This window comes from Symphalangus syndactylus, chromosome 11, assembly GCF_028878055.3.
Source record: "Symphalangus syndactylus isolate Jambi chromosome 11, NHGRI_mSymSyn1-v2.1_pri, whole genome shotgun sequence".
Taxonomy (NCBI): domain Eukaryota; kingdom Metazoa; phylum Chordata; class Mammalia; order Primates; family Hylobatidae; genus Symphalangus; species Symphalangus syndactylus.
This window is the reverse complement of record NC_072433.2, coordinates 93,352,578-93,379,095: the sequence shown is the minus strand read 5'-3', so window position 1 is coordinate 93,379,095 and position 26,518 is coordinate 93,352,578.

Below are 26,518 nucleotides of genomic sequence, written 5' to 3'. Positions count from 1 at the left end.
TAATTAGCTATGTGAGTAGGCCTAAGAGAGTAGTAGGCAGCTTATTAAGTAAGTGTATTAGTAAATATGTTAACAGCAAGGATGAAGGTTGGAATCAACAAATTAAAAAGCAGATGTCCCAGGAGCACCTACAAACCAAGAGAAGTAGGAAGAAGCATTAAGAAGGGTAATCAAACACTCAACAAAATCACTGATAAAACCAATCTTTATGCTTCATGTACAGATGACTGATATAGCCAGAAGGAGCAGGAATGCATCTCTAGGGACCTTGAGGTTTAGAGCTAGAATTCTGAAGGCTGCAAGCAAATGTTTTTATCACATCTTCTGGTTTATTCACCCATTCACTCAGTGATTCACTCTACATATATTTATTAAAGATGGCATAGGAAATAAATAACAGATAAAAGAGATGGTATTAAGTAGTCAAATTGACTGGGACTATTATTTATAATGTCAAAATAATCGGTTCTCAGTAAATGACAGAATTCATCTAAAATACATGAAAGATAATGTTGGGAAAGATCCATTAATGTGGTAAAAAAAATTTTTAAAAGACATGAGTGTGTGTGTGTGTGTGTGTGTGTGTGAAAGAGAGAGAGAGAGAGAGAGAATGAGAGTGAGAGAGCCTGAGGGACGATGCTTAGTAAATCAATAAAACCAGATGCCCTGAAGGAGAACCTGTGTTATTCTCGGATGCTGTCCATCTTCATTACAGCCACCATAGGCACATTCTCTACCCTGGATTGCTAGAATTGCCCTTCTAACAGGTCTGTATGATTCCACTCAACCCCTGAATGCTCATTTTTTCGCATAGCAAGCAGAATGCTCTTTAAAAAGAAAACACACACAAAAAATTCACTGATAGTAATTAATGCCACTAAATTGTACACTTATAAATAGTTAAAATGGCAGGGCACAGTGGTTCACACCTGTAATCCCACCACTTTGGGAGGCTGAGGCAGGCAGATCACTTGAGGTCAGGAGTTTAAGAACTGCCTGGCCAACATGGTAAAAACTCGTCTCTTCTAAATATACAAAAATTAGCTGAGTGTGGTGGCTCATGCCTGTAATCTCAGCTACTCGAGAGGCTGAGGCAGGAGAATTGCTTGAACTTGGGAGTCAGAGGTTTCAGTGAGCCGAGATCGTGCACTCCAGCCTCCCAGACTGGGCGACAGAGCAAGATTCCATCTCTAAATAAATAAATGGTTAAAATGTCCCAAATGCCTATCAACAAATTATAGATTAAAAAATGTATGTACAAACACTTAAATATTATTCAGGCTTAAAAGGAAGAAATTCTGACACATAGTAACACAGATGAAACTTGAGGACATTATGTGAAATAAGTCAGTCACAAAAAGACAAATACCGTGTGATTCCACTTACATGAGGTTTCTGGAGCAGTCAAATTCATATAGACAGAACACAGAATGTGGTTAGCAGGGGCTGGTGGGAGGAGAAAAGAGAGAGTTGTTTATTGGGTAGAAATGAGTATGGAGTTTCCGTTGTGCAAGATGGAAAAAGTTCTGGAGATGGATGGTGGTGATGACTGCACAACAATGTGAATGTACTTAACACTATTCAACTTTCACTAAAAAATGGTTAAAATGGTACATTTTATATTACTCTATTTTACCATAATTTTAATAAAAATTTTAGTGATTAAAACAAAGCAAAACGGATTATATACTGTAAGCCTCCAATTATATACAAGCCACTACTGTGTTACAAATCTCCTCCTTGTACAAGTCCTGCTCTCCCTCCAACATAATCTCATGCCACTTTCCTCCCAAAACAATAAGACTGGCCTATGGGCTTTTGTCCATTACTCAGACCTCTCAAGTCAATCCGGCCTTAAGGAGTTTGTACCAGCTATTCCAGCTGAGACAAATATTCCTTCCCACAATCTTTCTATGGGTAGCCCATTCTTATCCTTTACTAAGTTTACATATAATTCTTCACTAACCACACAATATGAACTAGCTACTCAGACATTTCCTATTCATTACTCTGTCAACGTTCTGCTATACATGTAAGTTTAGAACGTTTGTATCTCTTATTCATTCATGGTATTTTCCATGGCTAGAAGTTACCCGGTACATAGTAGGTATTCTCTCTATATTTATTGTATGAAATGTGTAAATATGTATATATATATATATATATATTACAAAAGCCAATTGTCAAGATTATTTACAGTGCAAATCAATACAGAAACAATACCTATGGATTAGGATTACTATTATAGGTGCTTGGAATATGTGAAATAAGGAATGCTTATCTAAAATTATCATCTAAGTGAACATAATTTGTTCTCACAATTATCTTCAAGCCTTGGTGAGATAGGGCTTTTTTCTTAGAACCATTAATGAAAGGATATTTCACACTAGAAAGAGAACTAATACAGAGGGAAGAAAGAGGAATAAAATGTAACACATACATTATGCACTTTTTTTATTTAATCATCAAAACAACTCTAGAGTATTTTAAAACATTTTATACCTGTTTGTCACTGACTGGAACTGAGACTCCAAGAAAATAAGGGGCAAGCCTAATGGCATTAGTGCTCATGGTGGAGATGAGCATCTCAAACGCCCTTCAAACAAACCAGATTGGAAACATCTTTGAAAATTTATTTAAAAAGCAACAAGCTCTTTTTAAAACCAGGATCTTATATAAAAGCCCAATATGTAAAAGAGGAAGAAAGTGAAGCTTTTTTTATTCTGTGGCTTTCGTGGTCAGCTGAATTTCACCTTCTAAACAACCATGTTTCCTTTGTATTTTTCTATATATTTATGCAGCTTTAGGCAAGTCTTAAAGGCTTACAGATCAGTCTGTCTCCTTAAAATCACTCTGCCTATGTTGGCTCTGTGTGTTTCTTTGTTAATTTCATTGCTTCTCCCAAATTTATCTAAAGGAAGAACATAGAGACAAGAATATTGTTAAGAAGAGGAGATTTGTTTTAAAGCTATATTTGCTGTTTTACTTGGATTACACGTTCATTTAAAATATATTTAGGTGGGCTAACGGAGGTGGTACTACATAATTATTGATTTTTAGTTAATTTCCAGTAGACATTAAAAGTTCAAAGTTATTATAAGCTCCAAATACTGATCAGTTAGAAACACACATACATACATACATACATACAGGTATGACAGCATACATACATTGTTGTTCATTCTCTTTTTCCCGACTTATGTTCCCTAGTCATTCCCATAATAGTCATTGTTTTGGAAATTCCTGGTTACTGACTCAATACAATGTTGAAGAATAATGAACGTTCACCTCCTGTAACAACCAACAGAAATACTGGCGGCAAAGTAGCACCAATGTGATGCGCAAATGTGATGCATAGAATTACAGTATAGTTGTCCCCTTTTTTGCAGTGACTGGGGAAATGAAGACGTGACACCCCAGAAGTGAGCTGCAAGGTTGCACTGGTGGTGAAATGCCAGCTCATGTGGGGGCCAGGTACCAGGCTGAGTTGACTGTTCCTGTTGCTATTATGGCCCTAAGTTGCTACCTTTTCACAGCCATCCTCCTCCCTGTTCACAGGCCGCCCAGGTCTCATGACTCCTGGCATTTGCTAGCTGTGGAGCATCATTTTAGGGCTGGCACAGGTATCTACCATGTCACAGGCAGAAATCTTAATTATGTTCATTTTCTTTGCCTTACCCAGGCTTTATGATTTTTGCCCTCAAACCTTTCAAATCCTCCCAAACGATCTAATTGCAACCTTTTCCCAAAGGGCTACCTGTCCAAATTTCTAATCACGGCACAAACATCCAGACAACCCATAAGTTTCTTTTCAAGTCTTAAACAGAACTTACTTGAACTGTGATCCAGGGAAATTTCTGACTTCTCTATTACTGGAATATTGGAAAAAACATATTTTCTAAAAAGGGATCACACTACTCTCTTTCTCTTATCAATTTTATGCAGTACTTATAAATTAGTTCTACTCTAAATCTCACCCCACCCCTAAATTCCTTCTGCAGGAGACGGACAGGGACACCATCTTTCATACAGAGCTTTGCAGTTCTATTCCAAGGATGGGTCACCAGTGTGCTCATCCTGCACCCAGAATAGTGTTTCATTAAGTCAGGGCTATTTTCTCCCTGCACTCCAGAAAGCATGGAAGGGAGATCCACGCCTGGCAGTTTTTTTTTTTTTTTCTGCTCTGCTGTTGATAGGACTATAAATTTGTGCAGTTAATCCTTACACTTGGACATTTTTACAGTCCTTACAATTATAAATTATAAGCAGTGATCACCCTTGTATTCTTTATTCTTTCATTATACTATATTATGTACTTGCAATGTGTTTAATATCTTATACCAGTGGTATATTTTATTATACTATACTATTTTACGTCTACTTTTTTGTCCATTTTCTATCTCATGCATTGTATTAGAAGGTCATTGAGAATGAGAACTGTTTTTACATTGAACATTATGCATTGATATATCTCCAACACCTAGAAGTACTCCTAGCTCACAGTATTTCCTCAGAGATTTAAAACATTTAATGAGTTTTCATGAATTGGAACAATGTATACTGATATTTGTGCAACAGTAGCTGACTAGATAGAAACTTGTTCTTAAGTTTGGCTGCATACAGAGCCTATTCTATGTATGTCATTTTTCTCACTCAGTACAGAGCAGTGATCATTTGGCCACTGAAATTCCAAACAAATATCAAGAACTCAAGACTGTTGTAATAGCTGGTAGTGATATAGGCATGCCAAAAGTAATATTTGCTTACAGCACTGACTCTGCTTCTCAGAAAAGAGGATACACTTTTCAGTTTTCCAATTGCTCTGTTTAGTAGGTTCTTTTTTATGTGTCCTTAAGATTTGGCTAATGCACAATCATCCAGAAGAAAACCATGCCTGGCTGAAGCTTGGAAAGATGTAATAAGGTATTTTATAGAGAGGGGAGATATTAGCTGCTATTTATTAAATAGTTCTCCTGTGCAGCATTAGGGAATTTCAGCTATGTGCTAAACACATTTCCTACTACTGATACAGGGTGAGAGGAGTTAAGTGCCATACCCAAAATAGTATGACTAAGACAAGGTGAGCTCTCAATAGATAAAACAATTAAAAACTACACTTCAAATTCCTTTTTAAATAAATTTAAATGTTATCCCTTTTTATTAATTGTAGGCACTTCATTTAATATATGATATATAAATAAATTTTGTAAACTGTGTAATACCAAATGTTGAATAGTATGTATTACCCCACAGTTAATTTTTTTCCAACCAAGAGTTCCTTGGCTAATTCTTCAATAGTTTAGTGTTTAAATATTCTTTAATAGAGTGGATGAAATCCTATGTAATCTTAATCAAATTATGTACTTGCCGTATGTTTAATATCTTATACCAGTGGTATATTTTATTATACTATACTATTTTACATCTACTTTTTTGTCCATTTTCTATCTCATGTATTGTATTGGAAGGTCATTGAGAATGAGAACTGTTTTCACATTGAACATTATGCATTGATTTATCTCCAACACCTTAAAGTACTCCTAGCTCATAGTATTTCCTCAGAGATTTAAAACATTTAATGAGTTTTCATGAATCGGTACAATGTATACTGATGTTTGTGCAACAGTAGCTGACTAGATAGAAACTTGTTCTTAAGTTTGGCTGCATACAGAGCCTATTCTAGTGTCTAGAAAGGTATCAGACTGCGTAAGTAGAGGGTGAGAGTTGGAAAATTACACAAGCCAGTATCAGACTGCGTAAGTAGAGGGTGAGAGTTGGAAAATTACACAAGCCAGTATCAGACTGCGTAAGTAGAGGGTGAGAGTTGGAAAATTACACAAGCCAATCGTACTTTCATCTAAAGAAGTAGTTAACCCCACATTTGGAAAATACCATGCTGTTACTAGGTAATGAATAACTATTATTAAATCATCGAGTATGCAAAGATTATAATCAACAATATAAAAAGCATTCAGAAAGGCAATTGGCCAGAAAGGATTTCATTTTAATATTGAGTATTGCCTCACTGTTTTTTAGTAGAGTCCCCTTTCCAAACTATTGCAGGATGCAAACTAAAGTGTCTATTAAAAAAACTCATATGTCTTATTTTTCTTGTTGAAATCTAAGACTGTTGTAATTGGGCATAATAACTATTCCACAATTTTAACAAGAGAATACTGGAAGGAACTACAAGTACTAAGAGTAAAATTGTATAAAAAGAGGCTTATTCTCAGAATATACTAAACTGTTCTCAAGGAACCTTTCAGCCTGTGATGCACTATTTATTTCTAGTCAGGATTATTGAACCATTTAGTCAATGAATCTAGCATGTAGGCAAACAAGTATAGATCAGTGTTTCCCAAACGTCTTTGACCATGAAACAGTTTTAATATTCTAGTAGTTTGAGACCGTACTAGAAGTTTGTCAGATGTAACACACACTAGAATTAAAAAGGTGGGACTGTATGGCTCTGTACACAAAATAACTGTTAAAATTATAAAAATATGGCTTACATGATGTAAGAAAAAGAGAATTATATCTCATTTATTAAATACCATAGGTTATAATTTTATTATAAAATATAACAAATGTATATTGAAATTCCATAATAAGATAGATGATATTGGTCAGTGATCATTAAGTAGATCAAGGGTCAGAAATATTTTTCTGTAAAGAGCCAGATAGTAAATATAATAAGCTTTGTGAGCCATATAAGTATTGTAACTACTCAACTCTCTCATTAGTGCAAAAATGGCCATAATCAATATGTAAACAAATTGGTGTACCTACGTTCCAATAAAATTGTGTTTCTAAAAACAGGCAACAGGCCATATTTTGGCTGGGACCATAGTTTGTCAACCCATGAAACTTGACTATTAACTAGATTTTAGCCAATGCAATGGTTAGTTAGTATATGTTAACCACACATCAATGCATAGGAAATAACCAGAGCATTTGTTCTACAAGGAATTAATGATGCATTCTTTGATATAGTGTGTGTGTATGCATTTATTATATATATTTATATATATACACACTATATGATATAGTGTGTGTGTTTATATATATAAATATATAATATATAATATATTATATATTATATATTTATATATAAACACACACATATAATTTCTAAGTTTCAAGAATTTTGTAGGTAAATTTTGTAAGTATAAGTGATATTTTACTCATGATTTAAAAATTACATTTTAGCTAAGAAATATAGTAATAAGTAATTATATAGAAGTTTTCTTCTTTCCTTCCCCCTTTCTTTGCATTTCTTCTTTATTTTTTGATATTTTTTAAATATACCTTTTATAAAATTTTGCAGAATGTGATTTTTTTCCCAAAAATTGTTTAGGAAATTCTTTCTAATATGATTCAGGACAAAAATACCTTATTTATTATTTATTTATTTGTTTATTTTGAGACAAAATCTTGCTCTGTTGCCCAGGCTAGAGTGCAGTAGCATGATCTCAGCTCACTGCAACCTCTGCCTCCTGGGTTCAAGTGATTCTCCTGCCTCAGCCTCCCAAGCAGCTATGACTACAGGTGTGCACCACCACACCCAGCTAATTTTTGTATTTTTAGCAGAGACGGGGTTTCACCATGTTGGCCAGGATGATCTAAATCTCTTGACCTCGTGTTCTGCCGGCCTCGGCCTCCCAAAGTGCTGGGATTACAGGCGTGAGCCACCGCGCCCAGCCCTTAAGTCATTCCTTAAGTCTTATTAGTCAATTTAGCATGCTAGTTGAAATAACTCAGTCAACACAGAGAAGTCAAATTCTTCATCAAAAGTAGGATATTTAAGAAATCAAAACATTCAGTTAGTAAAAAGAGCAATCTTTGACAATCATTAAATAACTGCTTTCCTTCATCATTGTCCATCCTACATGTTGAAAGCGTTCTGGAAAATTTGTTTTCACTCTGTTCTGCCATATATTGGAATGTTGTCTTGAACAATCCCAAACTAAGATTCAATATGTTTGAGATTTGTTGTTATCGGAAGTCCTTTCATCACATAGGATTTGTCAGTAATAGAAGAACAGCAAGGAAAATACCTCTTTAGGTGAGTCCCTGCATTTACTATTCAGTATTTAGTTTAAGTTGCTGAGAAATTGTGAGAATGCAGGAAATCTTCAAAGACAGGAAGACAAAGAAAAAGGAAACAAAACAAAACAATGCCATAATAGTATTTTAGTCACCCAGGAAACCAGGCTTTGTTCATAATGAAATACCATAGCATTAGATTAGCCTTTTTTCCCCTATATGTCATGTCTTATTCAGCTTATAAAATAGTTAATCAATAAATTAAGAGTCACCTATTCAGATGTGATGCTTTGACAAAGCTGGGAGACAAGTAGAGAACATATAGGATACTTAACAGCAAACTAAGAAATATAACCTTCTCCAAGGTTTTAGTTCACAGTAAAGCTTGAAACCATCTAGAGCAAAATTATTCTTTGTTGGAAAGATAACAAAACCCTAAGGGCTTCTGAACCAAGAGGGTTTATTAATAATTTTGGTAAGCAAGTGAACAAAATAAATGATTGAGCTAGGTCCCAATTTGGGCCTAGATTTTATTTCAACATCTTATTTTCTTTTACATTTATCAGATTATTACTCTATTGTATATATACATACATATACATTAAAAAATATATCAATTTTTTAGAAAATAAAACTGGTGGGGTTTTGGACTTACTTCCCAGGAGGTCATTGTTATTATTATTATTATTATTATTATTTTTTATTATACTTTAGGGTTTTAGGGTACATGTGCACAATGTGCAGGTTTGTTACATATGTATCCATGTGCCATGTTGATTTCCTGCACCCATTAACTCGTCATTTAGCATTAGGTGTATCTCCTAATGCTGTCCCTCCCCCCTTCCCCCACCCCACAACAGTCCCCGGAGTGTGATGTTCCCCTTCCTGTGTCCATGAGTTCTCATTGTTCAGTTCCCACCTATGAGTGAGAACATGCGGTGTTTGGTTTTTTGTCCTTGCGATAGTTTACTGAGAATGATGTTTTCCAGTTTCATCCATGTCCCTACAAAGGACACGAACTCATCATTTTTTTTTTTTTTTTTTTTTTTTTTTTGAGACGGAGTCTTGCTCTGTCTCCCAGGCGGGAGTGCAATGGCGCGATCTCGGCTCACTGCAAGCTCCGCCTCCCGGGTTCATGCCATTCTCCTGCCTCAGCCTCCCGAGTAGCTGGGACTACAGGCGCCTGCCAACACGTCCGGCTAATTTTTTGTATTTTTAGTAGAGATGGGGTTTCACTGTGTTAGCCAGGATGGTCTCGATCTCCTGACCTCATGATCTGCCCACCTCGGCCTCCCAAAGTGCTGGGATTACAGGCTTGAGCCACCGCGCCCGGCCGAACTCATCATTTTTTATGGCTGCATAGTATTCCATGGTGTATATGTGCCACATTTTCTTAATCCAGTCTATCGTTGTTGGACATTTGGGTTGGTTCCAACTCTTTGCTATTGTGAATAGTGCCGCAATAAACATACGTGTGCATGTGTCTTTATAGCAGCATGATTTATAGTCCTTTGGGTATATACCCAGTAATGGGATGGCTGGGTCAAATGGTATTTCTAGTTCGAGATCCCTGAGGAATCGCCACAGGGTGGTGACTTCCACAATGGTGGAACTAGTTTACAGTCCCACCAACAGTGTAAAAGTGTTCCTATTTCTCCACATCCTCTCCAGCACCTGTTGTTTCCTGATTTTTTAATGATGGCCATTCTAACTGGTGTGAGATGGTATCTCACTGTGGTTTTGATTTGCATTTCTCTGATGGCCAGTGATGATGAGCATTTCTTCATGTGTTTTTTGGCTGCATAAATGTCTTCTTTTGAGAAGTGTCTGTTCATGTCCTCTGCCCACTTTTTGATGGGGTTGTTTGTTTTTTTCTTGTAAATTTGTTTGAGTTCATTGTAGATTCTGGATATTAGCCCCTTGTCAGATGAGTAGGGTGCAAAAATTTTCTCCCATTCTGTAGGTTGCCTGTTCACTCTGATGAAAGTTTCTTTTGCTGTGCAGAAGCTCTTTAGTTTAATAAGATCCCATTTGTCGATTTTGGCTTTTGTTGCCATTGCTTTTGGTGTTTTAGACACGAAGTCCTTGCCCACGCCTATGTCCTGAATGGTATTGCCTAGGTTTTCTTGTAGGATTTTAATGGTTCAGCAAAGTCTCAGGATACAAAATTAATGTACAAAAATCACAAGCATTCTTGTACACCAATAACAGACAAACAGAGAGCCAAATCATGAGTGAACTCCCATTCACAATTGCTTCAAAGAGAATAAAATACCTAGGAATCCAACTTACAAGGGATGTGAAGGACCTCTTCAAGGAGAACTACAAACCACTGCTCAATGAAATAAAAGAGGATACAAACAAATGGAAGAACATTCCATGCTCATGGGTTGGAAGAATCAATATCGTGAAAATGGCCATACTGCCCAAGGTAATTTATAGATTCAATGCCATCCCCATCAAGCTACCAATGACTTTCTTCACAGAATTGGAAAAAACTACTTTAAAGTTCATATGGAACCAAAAAAGAGCCTGCATCGCCAAGTCAATCCTAAGCCAAAAGAACAAAGCTGGAGGCATCACGCTACCTGACTTTAAACTATACTACAAGGCTACAGTAACCAAAACAGCATGGTACTGGTACCACAACAGAGACATAGATCAATGGAACAGAACAGAGCCCTCAGAAATGATGCCGCGTAGCTACAACTATCTGATCTTTGACAAACCTGACAAAAACAAGAAATGGGGAAAGGATTCCCTATTTAATAAATGGTGCTGGGAAAACTGGCTAGCCATATGTAGAAAGCTGAAACTGGATCCCTTCCTTACACCTTATACAAAAATTAATTCAAGATGGATTAAAGACTTATATGTTAGACCTAAAACCATTAAAATCCTACAAGAAAACCTAGGCAATACCATTCAGGACATAGGTGTTATCATTATTATTAGTAGTAGTAGTAGTACTACTACTTTTGTCCAGAATGTGTTCTTCCTCTTCTGAATCATGGATACTTTTAATTCCAATGGCCATTCAGGCTAGAACACTTCCAAGTCAGCTCCTTTTTGGTTTCTGTCTCTCCTACCCAACCAGTGATTTAGGATGCTTTCTCAATGCTAGCACTTTATGTATCATTCAAAACCTTTATTTCTTATTCATCCTAACTGCAGCTTAGCCAATCAGGCCCTCATTATTCCTGTTCTGAACAACAGCAATAAGCTCTTAATTCTGTCTTACACATAACTCTGGTTTACTCTCACTCCATTCCAAACCTTACACATAACCCCAAAGTCATGTTGTTACAATACAGATCTCAACAGGATAAGCCTTGTTTTAAGACTTTAATGGCCACTCAACTCCTTTAGGAAAAAGTCCAAGCTGTAGTAACTGTTACATACAAAATATATTACTTTATATTGCCATGGCTTTTGAAGGCTATTTTCTGGGTCTATACTGCCAGGTCTCAAATTGTCTCTCTTTTCTTCAATTTTTCAATATCTCTTCCAGAGAAATAGCTATCTCTTCCAGGGAAATAATAGCTTCATCATTAGTGAAGCTGGATTAAAATTACCTTTTGTGCTGAAATAAAGAAAGGAATCATGGGTAGAGTATGCATATGTATTTATGTGAACATACACACACATACATGCAAATATAACAGAATAATACAATGTCTTCTCAAGGAGGTTACTGTATTAGCTCATCAAGGAAAAGGATAATAGTTTATTTATGTCTCAGTACCCAAGACAGTTCACTGACTGCATTAATAAAGGACTTAGAGAATGGGTGTGCTTGGAGAAAATGCACCATCTAGCAGAAAACACTGCAAATTTATCTTCTGTCTTCACAGAAGATATCTTCACAGAAAAATCTCAGGGCCTGAAGAGTAACATAGTGGATGCCAACTTTGAGGTGAGGCAGTCCAAGATTCTATGTTTAGATCTATATAGTTTTGCTATCTTGATCAGGCTATTAGACTATCTATGTCTCATTTCCTCACCTGTAAAATGAAGATAATAGTACCTATATAGCATCGTTTCAGATATTTGTGAGTGCTCAATTAATGATAGCAAATATTATTGTTTTTAACTAAATTTTAAAAATGATCCATTTACAGTTGTTTAGGTATTTTATATAAACCCATTTACTGTAATAGCTTCTGAAGTTTACCCTAGGAGAAATTCACCAGTAACTTAAAAATAATTTTTGTGCATCCATTGTGTTAAGAGCTCCATTCTATTTTCAGATGTTTGTAAATGCCAGCTTGACTTAGAACTGGGATCTAAATTTCCCTCCTCTTTGAATTACTTGGAACTGAAAATAAAGATTTCTTATAGAGTGTATAAACCTTTAAGATTATTTCTCATATAGAAAAATTATGTAAATCTTTTCAACTTTCTATTTAGGTCACATAAATTTTTTAACATTAATTTGAGCTATTTCTTAACTTTTCATTGGCTGTGAATATTTTTTCTAATATCCCTAATTATTTCTGTTTAAACATTTCTGCTTGATGGCATTTCATTTTAAGCATAGTTTCGTGATTATTCTTAATTATAATTGTGACCATGAATAATTATTTTACAAATTTGCAAGTTTTTTTGTTACATTCAATTATTATAGAGATTATTTAGTATAATAATTATAAAGTAGGGTAGTGTGTCTTTTGATATGATTGAAAAAAGCTCATAGAATGTTGCACAGAAAACTATTACAATTAATAAAAGAATATTTCACAAGAAATGTACATTTGATTTGTGTTTGATATATTCAGTTTCTCAATCAGAAGGCATATTTAAATATAAATTTGAAGAACACTGTTAAATAGAATCTGAATATAATAAGTAAAATTCATAATTTAAAAACATTATTTGTAGATGATTTGTGCCAAATGGAAACAAAAACCATACATTGGTTTCATACAATAAAAAGTCCCTTCATGGAATATAAAATCTCAATTAATTATTAAGTATCGTTTCACAAAACAAAACAAGACAAAAAGATAGGCCTTTTCTTTGTCTTTTGCTTTTTTTCTAAAATGTTTATGTGGAAACAGCCCATGGCTAGCAAAAGTATAATACATTTGCATAAATAAAATTAATTGTTCTCTTCAGTTTACAAAAAAAATACATGAAATAGAGAAATGATAATATTTCTAGTTAGTTAGAAAAATATCATCTTAATAAGAAGCTAAATTGTTATGCCAATTCTCCACCGAAGCCACTTCTTCTAAAAATAACATACTTACTTAATAAAAAGTATACCTTTAGGGTACATTGGTTTGTAATTTACATTATTTGAAAGCTCTACATGGTTCTCAAGGATAACTAGTCATCTAGTTAATCTAAAGTAAATCTAAATGTTTACCTAAACAGAATATGTAGAGTGACTCAAATATTGTACTAGTTTGTCAACATTTTCTTTTCAGGCTGTGATGGGATCTGAGTGTTTATCACTAGTAATCTAATTTTTCTTCAAAATTTAAATCTGTATAAGTTTTAGAAAAAAAGTCACCTTCTATACTGCTTTTATTAGAGACTAGTCATATCGTTGGTAGTCCGGTTCAGGTTCTTGACTTTGCTGCACAAAAGTACTTGAGAACAAGTCCAAAGTTATAGTACGCGAAGAAGTTTATTATGAAGCAAAAGTACTCTCAGTGGCAGAGCGGGACACTCAAAGAAAGAGACAGCCGCTAGTACCTCAAGGAGAATTCCCTTTATGGGAGCTGTACATACATCTTCATAAAATATTGGTGAGGTCAAATATGCAAAGGCTGACCTGTGGTTGGCACATGCGTTCATCATCTACCTGCTCTAACACACATCACATGTATCAGCATATAAATCTCCCTCTAGGCGTGTGTATGTTACTACTAAAACAAGGAAAAGGTTACTGTAACCTAAACCTGGAGCCTAGCTGCACATGGAGGACCCCAGAGAAGTCCCTATGTCCTCCAACGCAGGAATTTGTATTTAATAGTTTCTTGGACTTTTGGTGCTGATTGTCTGGAGATGAGGAAACATGCAACAGGAATAAGGGACTTTTATTGGGTATCAGAAACTTGTAACCATTTGGCGGTCAGCTGGTATCCTGCAGGACCACTTATCTCACAAAAGAGTTAGGTGCTGATGCTCCAGGGTCCAAGGGATGTGAAAGGAGCCAGCCAGGCTTCACAAAACACGGCGGGTCAGTGTGGCCTCCTAACTTCACTTGTCCTGCCTCATTAAAAGTAAAAGAGATGCTGAAAAGAATGTTAATAGCTTTAAGCTCTGACTGAAGCTAAAATTGTTTGCTTGTTGCTTCAACCTTTTGCAGTATAACTGTCTAATAGAATTATATAATCTCATTTCAACCAAAGTTTGTCTTTGCATTAGTCTTATGAAACCTGTAGTTATTTACTTGAATTGCATCCTTTTATATTAATGTTCTATTGGTGAAATGCTTACCTAACTTAAAAAAATTGTAACAGTAGGTCAATGAGTTGAAATTATTCTGTAGCATTCTAGGTGGGTCATATCATTGACATATTTAAAGTGATGATAGCTTTAGCCTTACAGTTCATTTGTAAGAAATTATTTTTTCACATCTTCACAACCTTCTTCTAAGGCAAAATTGTTGAACACGCTAACAAACATAAAGGATGTTTTCTAAAAAGGGGTTTTATGTCTATTAAAAAATTAAATGATCTTTACTTCAATATAGTTTAATTGCATTACCCCTAGACCAAATGATATTTTTTCTCCAAGGACAAGAGATTCGTTAGGGAGTCCAAGATTCATTTTGTTAGCTAACTGAAAATAAATTTGTGGCAACTTAACAGTTAGCATCTAAGAACTCACAGTGAAATGCTCTATCTTAGAAAACCAGGTTTAAAGTTATGTAAAGAGAGATATTTCTCTCAAAAATAAAAACCTGACACCATTTCTGACAATCGTATCTGTAAATTATTAGACACACACATTTATACACACACACACACACCTGATGTTCAGCTAGCATGCTCCAGTGCAGTGTATCTCTTCTGATCAGTCTTGCATTCATTCTGTTTGCTTTGTGCTTACACCTTTCCAGTCATTAAATTATTCTGACTATTATTCCTGTTTATACATGTGTGTGTGCCTGAGAAAGAGCAATCACATACTGTGAAACACCTCTGTGGGAATTTAATTAATAATAAATGAGAATTGAGACTCAGACACCACCTTAAGAGATGCCTATTAGAATGCAATTCTATTTAAAGGAAAGTAATATAAATGCAATAAACTTGCTCTTAATCATGCTGAGTTGACTAGAAATGTTTAGTTCCTCCTGTTTTTACTATCCCAGTAAAATGAAGTAAACAAATAGAGGCTGAGAGGAACAGGGGCAAGATGACAGCAAGATGGAGATAGCAACAGTTTTTGAAAAATAAAAATTAGCTGGTAAGTAACATGGCAGAGTGAAGGAAGTGGTGCTTCAAGCGCCTGCAGAAGGACACTGATGGTAATAAAATCAACTGATCCATCAGGAACCAAGAAATACTTAGCAGAACATGGCTGCCACCTCAGAAGGCATAGTTGAGGGAAGAAACTTAAAACTCATGAATTGTTTGAAAGACCACATACTCAGTGGTTACTGCCTCCTGGAAATCCTATCCTGCTTGACATCAATACCTTTGAATTCCCTTCCTCCACCTCACCTTGCCTAATAAAGAGCTGCTGTCCAATCTGAGGAAACTGAAAGAGAGAGAACTGAGCTTGGTGCTCAGACAGAAGTCAGGAAGAGGAGTGGAAAAGAAAATAAGATCATCAGATGGAGGACCTCATACTGAATGAGTGAGGGCCTCAGTCTTCTCTGCATGGTTTGAAAAACACCAGCAGCCATAGGTACTAGAAAATGAGTCATATGGAAACTTTTCCTACTCAACATAACCATCTGCAGTGATGCTGACTATTTGGCAAAACATATCCATATACACAAAGCCTCCAATCAACATTTTAGTGACTCACTCTTAAATATGAAAACCAATCATCATCCAATATTTAAGGGAAGCCTCCAAAGCAAAAGACAGAAAACACAACAAACAAAAGAGGGAACTCAATTGGAACACAGAAAATGCAACCAGATAGAATATTTTAAAATATATATTTAATACCCTAAAAGAAACAAAGAGACATATCACATCTAAGAAAGAAAATTAAAATATTCTGAGAACATGAAGAATCAGAGAAGCACATTTGGAAATTTAGAACAAAATTTAAAACATTAAAAATTCAATGGAAAGTTTAGATACTTTATAATGTCTCCCTGTAGGTGGAATAAAGGAGATGGAACAGTAGAAAACTTTCCAAGCTCCAACATTACATTAAAAAATTACGAAGAACACAAGAATATAAGAATGAATCCCAGAAATGAAGGATATTCTTCTTCAGTTTGAAGATTCAGTATAATAATCATCATATAATAATACTAGCCCATATTACCTTCAATGTTTTTCTTTTTCCAGCGATCTTGAAAGAGCAACAAAGTCATAAAATAGAAAGAATCTAAGTTTACGAATCATCTCTTGAAGCAAAGCAGCCTCTTTATCAGGAATACCTATAGATTCTCTCTTGACATTCTTTGTCTTTTTATTCATTTTGCTCATATTTCATGTCATTTTCTTTAATATATATATAAATAATTATTTTAAAGTCTGTGTCTGCCAGTTTCAATATTGTGTGACTATTGAAGATTCACTTCTTATACATTGTGGGTTTTTTCCTGCTTCTTTGCATATTTTATAATTTATTATATTTAAAATAACTTGGGATAATAAAGTTGACAAGTTTTTTATTTTTTCTCCAGAAAGAAAAGTTTTTTTTTTTTTCTTTCTTCTGTGTAGCAGATAGGGTGAAGGTCTGATTGCTTTGACTCAATCATGAATTAAACTGGTTTGGCACTGGGTTGTAAATTTGGTGATTTTCAATTCCTCTCTTGTTTCAAATGTATTGACTGATTACAGGTTACTACATCCAGCAGGACCTTGCAATTTAAGTACCACAAGATTAAGTACCCATATGAGAAGTAAATGCAATTAAGTACCCATATGAGAAGTAAATGCTTTAGTTGTGTCTCTTCCCTCTAGCAGAGTCTCTTTACCTATTACGAGCTTGATCTTTCACTAAAGCTCAGACTTGGCTTTTATACAGGAAGAAAAGTGACTGCATGACTCCTCTTGGCCTGGTATTGTGGCTCACGCCTGTAATCTCAATACTTTGGGAGACCAAGGAGGGCAGATCCCTTGAGGTCAGGAGTCCAAGATCAGCCTGACCAACATGGTGAAACTTCAAAACCACTAAAATACAAAAATTAACTTGGCTTGGTGGTGGATGCCTGTAGTCTCAGCTACATGGGAGGCTGAGGCACAAAAATCTCTTGAACCCAGGAGGCAGAAGTCGCAGTGAGCCAAAATCACGCCACTGTACTCTAGCCTAGGTGACAGAGCGAGACTCTGTCTCCAAAAGTTAAATAAAATAAAATAAATAAAATAAAATAACTCCTGTTACTTAAGAAGGACTTTCCCCTATTATTCATTCTTCAATTCATACAGAGTTCTCCACTGTCTTTTACAAAATAAAATTTGGATAGTTTATGCCTTCTCCCCTCTAATTGTTATGGTGAGACTAATGGGTCACTGTCATGTTCTCCACCCTGACCAGAAATATCACCCATGTGATATTGCGTTTATTTGCATTGCTATAAAAGAATGCCGAGGCTGGGTAATTTATAAAAAAAAAGAGGTTTATTTGGCTCATGGTTTTGCAAGGTGTACAAGCATGACACCCACATCTGTTTACCTTGGTGAGGCCTCAGAGAGCTAAAAATCATGGTGAAAGAAGAGTAGCCACTATATCATATGGTGAGAAAAGGAGCAAGAGAGGGAGAAGGAGGAGGTGCCAGGCTCCTTTAAACAACCCGCTCGCACGTGAACCAAGAGAGAGAACACACTCATTACCATGGCGAAGGTGCCAACCCATTCATGAGGATCCTCCCCCATGATCCAAATACCTCCCACCAGGCCCCATGTCCAACACTGGAGATCACTTTTCAATATGAGATTTGGAGGGGACAACTATCCAAACTATATACCTGCATTATATGACTTTAATATGAAGTGGGGGTTTATTAGTTACACTGACTACCATTAATTTAATTAATAGAATACATTTTTGTTAAGAGCTGCTGAAATAATAAAAACAATAATGGTAGTGCCTGAAACATACCCTTCAAAATTCATAACATAGAAAAATGATAATGTCTAAAATGCATAACTTAAGAAAATATGGTATTATCAAATTATTTAAAGATACAAATAGCTAAAAGACTTAAACATTACTTCATGTGGGCAACAGAATTAGTGGTTAGATGAGGACCATGTTAAGAACTGCTGTTTTATTACAAGATTTTCTTTCATCTTATTTGACTTTTTAAAGCTCTGGGTAAGCATTATCTTCATAAAAATAAAAAATATAGAGAGGCTAGATAAAGAAAATTAATCAGATGGCTAGAAAGATAAGACTATTAAGAACATGGCAAATTAAAAGAACGGATTCCAAAAAACTTCTGGAGGAGTTCAGAGGAAGGAAAATTACCTTCATTTGATGGCATTAGGAAATGTTTCATCGATACATGGGCATTTAAGCTGCAAGAGGATCGTCTAAAGCCTCAACTTAAGTAGTTGACACCTCAGGCTGAAAGAATATCTTGGGTAAAGACAGGATGTATGTGGAGATGAGGACAAATCTAGAGAATATAGTATAGATGGAAGACTTATGGAATCAAGCACGTGGTGAATGTAAAGAGAAATATTTGGAAGTAATATTAGAGATCTCTGAATGCCAACTAAATCTGAGAGGCAATGAGAATTACTGAAGATGACTGAGCAGGGAATAGTCTCATCAGACTTGTGATTCAGGATGATTTACATCATTCACACACACAAAAGTTTAAATGAAACTTAGAGGTAAGAGACAACATTGTTATCGTTCAGCCTCAGTGCTCAGGAAGAAAAAATACCAATCAATTAAACTCAAATTTGCTCTACAGTCCCACAGATATGAGTTGGAAAATTATGTTTAATTCCTGAACTCAAATATTATTCTCTTTTCTGACAACATGAGTTCCCAAATTTCCTTTTAGACATATACATGAAGAAGGTTGAAGGAACCGGGACTCTATAAAGATCTACTTACTTAATAGAATTTAACTTACTCATCTATGAATTTTTACCTTACTTTCTGTTAGAAGAGCTGGATAGATAGAAACAGTTATTTTATTCAAAGCTAGAATATTGGAATCAATAATCGGAGTAAGGTGCTGTATTTACTGCTGTGTCTCAAACTTAAATAACTATGGGTATAGGTATAAAAAGAAAGTCTAAAGGATAGAACAGAGTTGGCACATCAAAGTTCTAAAATGTGTCAAAAGTTTTTGGAGTTAGGCTTAATAAATCAAATGCAAGAAGAAAGAGAGATGAAGGAGGGAGGGAGGGAAGGCAGGAAGGAAAGAAAAAGTTGTCAACTGCTTAAATGAAGAGAATGGAAGAAAGCCAGAATCAAGTAAAGAATAACTAATATTTTTTTCAGTACCAGCATCCATATCAATGAAACCCAATGTATTTTGATGTAACCTGAACAAAATAATTAGTGCTTTGAGCTCTCATATTGTGTAATCCTACAAGTAAAAATAAAATGCTATGTTATTTGGTATGAATGAAATAGATCAAGTAAAAAATAAATGCTACCATATATGCTAAGAAATCGCACATTGTTCTTAACAAATAAAATAAGTGATATAAACATAAGTTCTCTTGTGAAGAAAAAGAAAAGTCAAACAAACGGAAATGTTGCTAATTATCTTTATCTGGGAATTTCATCAAAGTCTTGGGCATTTTGGGGTTTGTGGTTAACATGATTCATAGCTTCTGTCCACGTGTTGCTTAGATTTTTTTCAGTTTCTCTCTAATTATCATGTGAGTAATGATGGTCAGTTATTTTAATGGTTTTGAACTCCAGGAAGAGGAAAAATTCTTTTCTAAAAGCCATTATTTAATCATATATTTTGATCACATAAAAAACAACATGGCAAGAAAGTTTTGAGCACAAAAAGTATCTAAATCCAATCACGGCCCCACTGACTTTTTTCTGTGTGCTCTAGTTGTCTGTACCTAACTGGTATTGATGGCAATCTAGAAAAGGTAGCTCCTCATGGCATATTATTCTTTGAATATTTATTTATCTCCCATCATTCTAAGAGTTCCTAAAATGTCATTTTCAGTCTGTCTTAGCTTCTTTCAATCAGCCAAATAGAAAGTCTTACTGAGTATTCCAATAGAACCCCTTATGTATATGAAATAATTATAATGCATCATTAAAGTAATGCTGTTATGAGCAATGCTTCATATCTTTTCAAAAAAAAAACACATTCAACACACTCTTTTCCATTTTTAGAAGACCTCGTATTTTAAAAAAATATATTATTAAGGGGATTTATAATTTTTTAAAGTTACCTCTGAGAATTGTTTGATAGAGTAATTGTGGAAGGGTTGAATAAACTATGCAAATATCCAGTGACAAAATTGACTTATGACGAAGGATTAAACAAATCAAGAGAGATAAAAAAAAAAACCTAATTATTTCATGCTTAAAACAGTATTTGAGTGTGAAGGAGAAGATTGGTTACTCCTACACATTACCTTCCATAAAGACTAAGAAATAGAAGGAGTAATGTCATAATTTCATAATCCTGTGATTTCTAATCTAAGGAACCAATAAGTAAGTCCTATGCATGAATTTGGAGAGTATCTGAGCCATAGGAGAAAATAAATAAAAACACTTTTCATTTGAATAAACTTCAATAAAAATGAATAAAAATAAAAGATAACATTCCTCATATGCATGGAATTTTAAAATGGTGTTGTGGAGGTAGCAAAAGCAGCTAAAGGCTCAGAGAATTCCCTTCCTTTCTAGCCATAAATCAACTATATACCTATATGCTCAATTCCATTAACATAAGTGGTATTTAAATCTGATTGCACATTAGAAACTCCTACATTTTAAAATCCTCAAGCTCATGCCTCACCCATGGGGAGTCTGATATAATTGTTTGGGGCTCAGAGATTGGTACATTTCGAATTGCACCCCAGGTGATTCTGCTGTGCGGAAAGGGTTAGGAGTCACTGCATTAGACCATGGGAATGGTGATACTATTAGTTTACTTCATGCTGGGTATTGTGGTAAGCTTTTCACTTGCATTGTCTCATTTAATCCTCCCAGCAACCCTATACTGCAGAAATTACTTGCCTCATTTTGCTAATGGGACAAGCAGAAAAATTAATAAGTAACTTGCCCAAAGCCATGCCCCTAGAATTGTTGAAGCAAGGACTCAAACTAAAGCTGTGTTAATTTAAAGCCTGAACTCCTAAGCATCTTTGCTACCTAATTTCCGCATCTTGGTTGCAATAATAGAAGCATCCTTGTTTCTTCCTCTCCCTCCTGGCCTAAAGGAGCCACAAGCCATGACTCAGGGGGAGTGTCACCATCTCTTCAGAATTAGGCAAAACATGAAATACCTAGAGGAGAATGTAAAAACTTTTTGCCTTTAGAATTTAATGAATGGAGTGTTCTGAATAACACAAAATATTTAAATTTTTATCATCATTAATTATCATAAATATTGGAAATTTTGTATTAAAAGTTACATTACAGGTTTCTCTTTAAAAGCTATAAAAGATGTAAAATCCTGGACCTAAACAACTGAAGTTTTTAGCTATAAATTGGTTGTGCTTTCTCCTATTTACCATAGCCTTTGTGTGTACAGATTGTTTTATATGCCAGTGATTCTCAAAGATTAACATTTACATGATTAACCCAAGGGTCTTATGAAAATGCAGATTTTCAGTTTAGTAGGACTGGAATGGGGGCAGATATTGAGCATTTCCAGCAATTTACCGGTTATTGTGATACTCCTGGTCCTCAGACCACAAATTGATTATCAAGGCTATATACCACCTACGATACTTATGTACATGACTTACCTTTAATTACATCAATTAATGTTGTGTCCCCTACTATATATCCTTATGAAATCTCACATAAACTAATTCTCTCCCATTTTCTGGGAGAAACATACAAGTATATATTTTATTTTATTTTTGCTTCCTTTTTCTAAAAAAAAAAAGTGATTTTCTTTCTGTTGAATGGCACAAAAGAAGGAATGAAAGTCCATTACTGCAGCATCCAGTGTAGTGCCAAATGATGAATGCGACTCAAAACATTGGCAAAGACGACATTAGCAAGAAGTGACAAGAGTAAGGAAGAAGAGAATTATATCTATGTGAAACATATTTGGATACATTAATCTACCATAAAAAGGCAATATGACCCAATTTGAAGATTGCTGCAGCAAAAACATTTATCCTACATCTTACTAATCTCCCTTTCAACTTGCTTTACTGTACCTATTAAAATATTACAACAATATGTTGTTTGTCACGACTCTTCCAAAATGTATAACACTTTTCTTCATCGCACCAAGTCTATGTCAGACTAGTTGATCCCACTACCATACTGTTTATCTTGCCCAGTATTTCAGAGCTGAAATGAAAGAGCTCTCTGCAGATGGAGGATGGAAAGAAATGCATTGACTTTAAGTTGAGAGAGCTGAATGGTCCATTATTCCATTCATAATACATTGCTACCATCAGTCAATGTTAACATTCCTGTTTGCTTATTGTATTTTCTTTTATTGTGTCAATTCACTATTTCCATTTCCATGATAGACTGGTCAATTATTCCAACGTAGTTGATGTACTTCCTTAATAACACATTTATGCCTAGTGTTCCATTATTGGAACACTAAGCATATGGGAGTTATTTATATCCTACCGCTCAAGGCCATCGCCAATGTCTGATTGCAAAAATTCAAAAAAATTGCAACCTCAGGCATAAATGGGTTATTATGTGTAAAGTGTTTGTATGTTTTAAAATTTTAAATAAATGGAAGTTTATTATTTTTAATTTTTTCAATTAGCACTTTTCCTGTCCTTTATTCACATTTTTCCTTCTGTATTTCAGTTGTTACTTCTTATTTGTGCTTTACGTTCTTCCTTGTGCAACTGAATATTTCTCTTCTATTCTCTGATTTAAAAAAAAAAAAAAAAATCCCCAGGCTGCTTGAAACAATTGTTATTCCAAAAACATCATGGTTAATGTTTTCTTGTGCTTATTTTTTTTTTTACAGACTTCTGCAAAAATACTCAGAAGTGGAATAAGTAAATCATATGGTATAGACATATTTAGTCCAATATGTCACCAAGCGTTCTAGCATGGCTGCATGCTGTTGAGTTTTTTGGGATTTATTGCGATTTACTTTTGGTCCTAGTGTATTATCAATATTCTAAATTTTCATGGGTTCTTGAAGTAAAATATATTCTCTGCATGTTGTAGAAAATATTGTAACATTTCTATCACTACAAGGTAGTTAATTCTATTATCAAAATCAATTTTATCTTTGTTCTTTTTCAGTTTGATTTATTATTTTCGGTAAAACTTATGTTTAAACACTCATGTGTATGTTTTTTATCTATTTGTCTTGGTAATTTTTACACATCTTATTTTAAACATTTTGAGGCCTCATTATTATGTATATAATAATGTTGAATATTATATATTTTTCTAAATAATTATAACTCATCAGTTGACTGTTATTTCCATTAGTAACTATACTTTTAATCTTAACCATTTTTTGTGTATGGTTTAGTGGTATTAAATACATTCATAATGTCATGCAAACATCATAAACATACCTCTTTATAACTTTTCATCTTGTAAAAGTGAAACTCTATACCCATTAAACAATATATTCTTACTCACCCCTTCCCCTAGTCCCTGGTACTGCCTTTCTACTTTATGTCTCTGTAATTTTGACTACTCCAAATATCTCACGTAAGTGAAATCGTATGGCATTTGTCTTTTTGTGACTGGTTCATTTCACATAGCATAATGTCCTCAAGTTTTATTCATGTTGTGAAGATTTTGTTATATGGGGATTTTATAGATCTAAATTTTACATTTAGATCTCAGATCCATTTTGAATTAATGTTTGTATATTCTGTTAGGGAATGGTTCAACTTCATTCTCTTGTATGTGGATATCCAGTTTTCCCAACACCACTTCTTGAAAAGAGTAACCTTTTGCCATTGAATGATCTTGGCAACTTGTCAAAAATAATATGATTATGTATGTGCGGCTTTAGTACTAGGCCCTCTATTATATTATATTGGTCGACGTGTCTGTCTTTAGGCTAGTACCATGCTTTTTGGATTCCTGTAGCTTTGTGGTAAGTTTTAAAATCAGAAAGTGTGAGTCATCCAGATTTTTTTTTCAAGATTGTCTATTCAGGGTCTCATGAAATTCCATACGAATTTTAGAGTGGGTATTTCTAATTCTACAAAAAATGTAATTGAGATTTTGATAGAAATTGCATTGACTGTAGAATTTTGTGTAATATTGACATCTTAACAATGTGAAACCTCCAATCCATAAACATGAGAGGTGCTCTCATTTATTTTTATCTTCCTTAATTTATTTCAGCAATATTTTGCATTTTTGTTGTATAAGATTTACTTTAATTTAGTTAAATTAATTTCTAAATATTTTATTCTTTTAAATGGTAATGTAAATGTAATTGTTTTTGTAATTTCATTTTCAGATTGTTTATTGCTGATATATAGAAATGCAACTTTTTTTTAATTTGATGACTATATGTGTGTACTTCTTAGCTTACATTTTTATTTTTTCATGTAGAAAATTAGGAGAAATTTTGAGGCAGACTAACCTAAAACCACTTTTGGCTCACTTTTTGGTTTTATTATTATTTTACAATTTATAAATAGTTTTATTTTCCGCATACGTAAGCAATATTAGCTCTATCACAAACTAAATTTCCATATGTGTATTCTTTATATCGGTTAAGTTTTTTAATGTTTAATTTTTGTGGGTACACACTAGTGTATATATTTATGCAGTACATGATCTATTTTGATACAGGTATGCAGTACGTAATAATCACATCATGAAGTGGGGTATCCATTCCCTCAAGCATTTATCCTTTGTGTTACAAAAGAGTATAATGCAATTATATTTAGTTGATTGATCCCACTACCAGAGTGTTTATAATGCCTAGTATTCCATGTTAAATAATACTTAGTTATTTTAAAATGTACAATTAAATTATTTTGACTATAGTCATTCTGTTATGCTATCAAATACCGGATCTTATTCATTCTTCCTATTTTTTTTTTGTATTCCCATTAACCATCCTCACCTCTCTGTTACCCTCACCTCCCACTACACTTCTCAGCCTCTGCAGGCCATTTTTCTACTCTCTATTTCTATGAGTTCAATTATTTTGGTTTTTAGATCCCACAAATAAGTGGGAACATGCAATGTTTGTCCTTCTGTGCCTGGCTTATTTCACTTAGCATAACAACCTCTAGTTCTATTCATGTTGTTGCAAATGGCAGGATCTCATTCATTTTCTATGGCTGAATAGTACTCCATTGTGTGTAAGTACCATATCTTTAAAATTTATTCATCTGTCAATGGACATTTAGGTTGCTTCCAAATCTTGGCTATTGTGAACAGTGCTGCAATAAACATTGGAGTGCATATATCTCTTCAATATACTAATTTCCTTTCTTGGGTATATATCCAGCAGTGGGATTACTGCATCATATGATAGATCTATTTTTAGCTTCTTGAGGAACCTCCAAACTGGTCTCCATAGTGGTTGTGCTAATTTACATTCTAAGCAACAATGAATGAGGATTGTCTTTTCTTCATATCTTTGCCAGCATTTGTTATTGCCTGTCTTTTGGATAAAAGTCATTTTAACTGGGGTGAGATGATATCTCATCGTAGTTTTGATTTGCAATTCTCTGATGATCAATAATTTTGAGCACCTTGTCATATGCCTGCTTGTCATTTATATGTCTTCTTTCGAGAAATGTCTGTTCAAATCTTTTGCCCATTTTTTAAATCAAATTATTTTTCCTATAGATTTGTTTGAGCACCTTATATGTTATGGTAATTAATCTCTTCTCAGATTGTAGTTTGCAAATATTTTCACCCATCTTGTGGGTTGTCTCTTCACTTTATTGATTGTTTCCTTTACTGTGCAGAAGCTTTCTAACTTGATATGCTCCCATTTGTCCATTTTCATTTTGTGTGCCTGTGCTTGGGGGTGTCACTCAAGAAACTTTTGCCCAGACCAATGTTCTGGAGAGTTCCCCTAATATCTTCCAATAGTGATTTCATAGTTTGAAGTCTTATATTTAAGTCTTGAATCCATTTTTACGTTATTTTTGTATGTGGTGAGATACAGAGGTCTCATTTCATTCTTTTGCATATGGATATCCAGTTTTACAAGCATAATTTATTGAAGAGA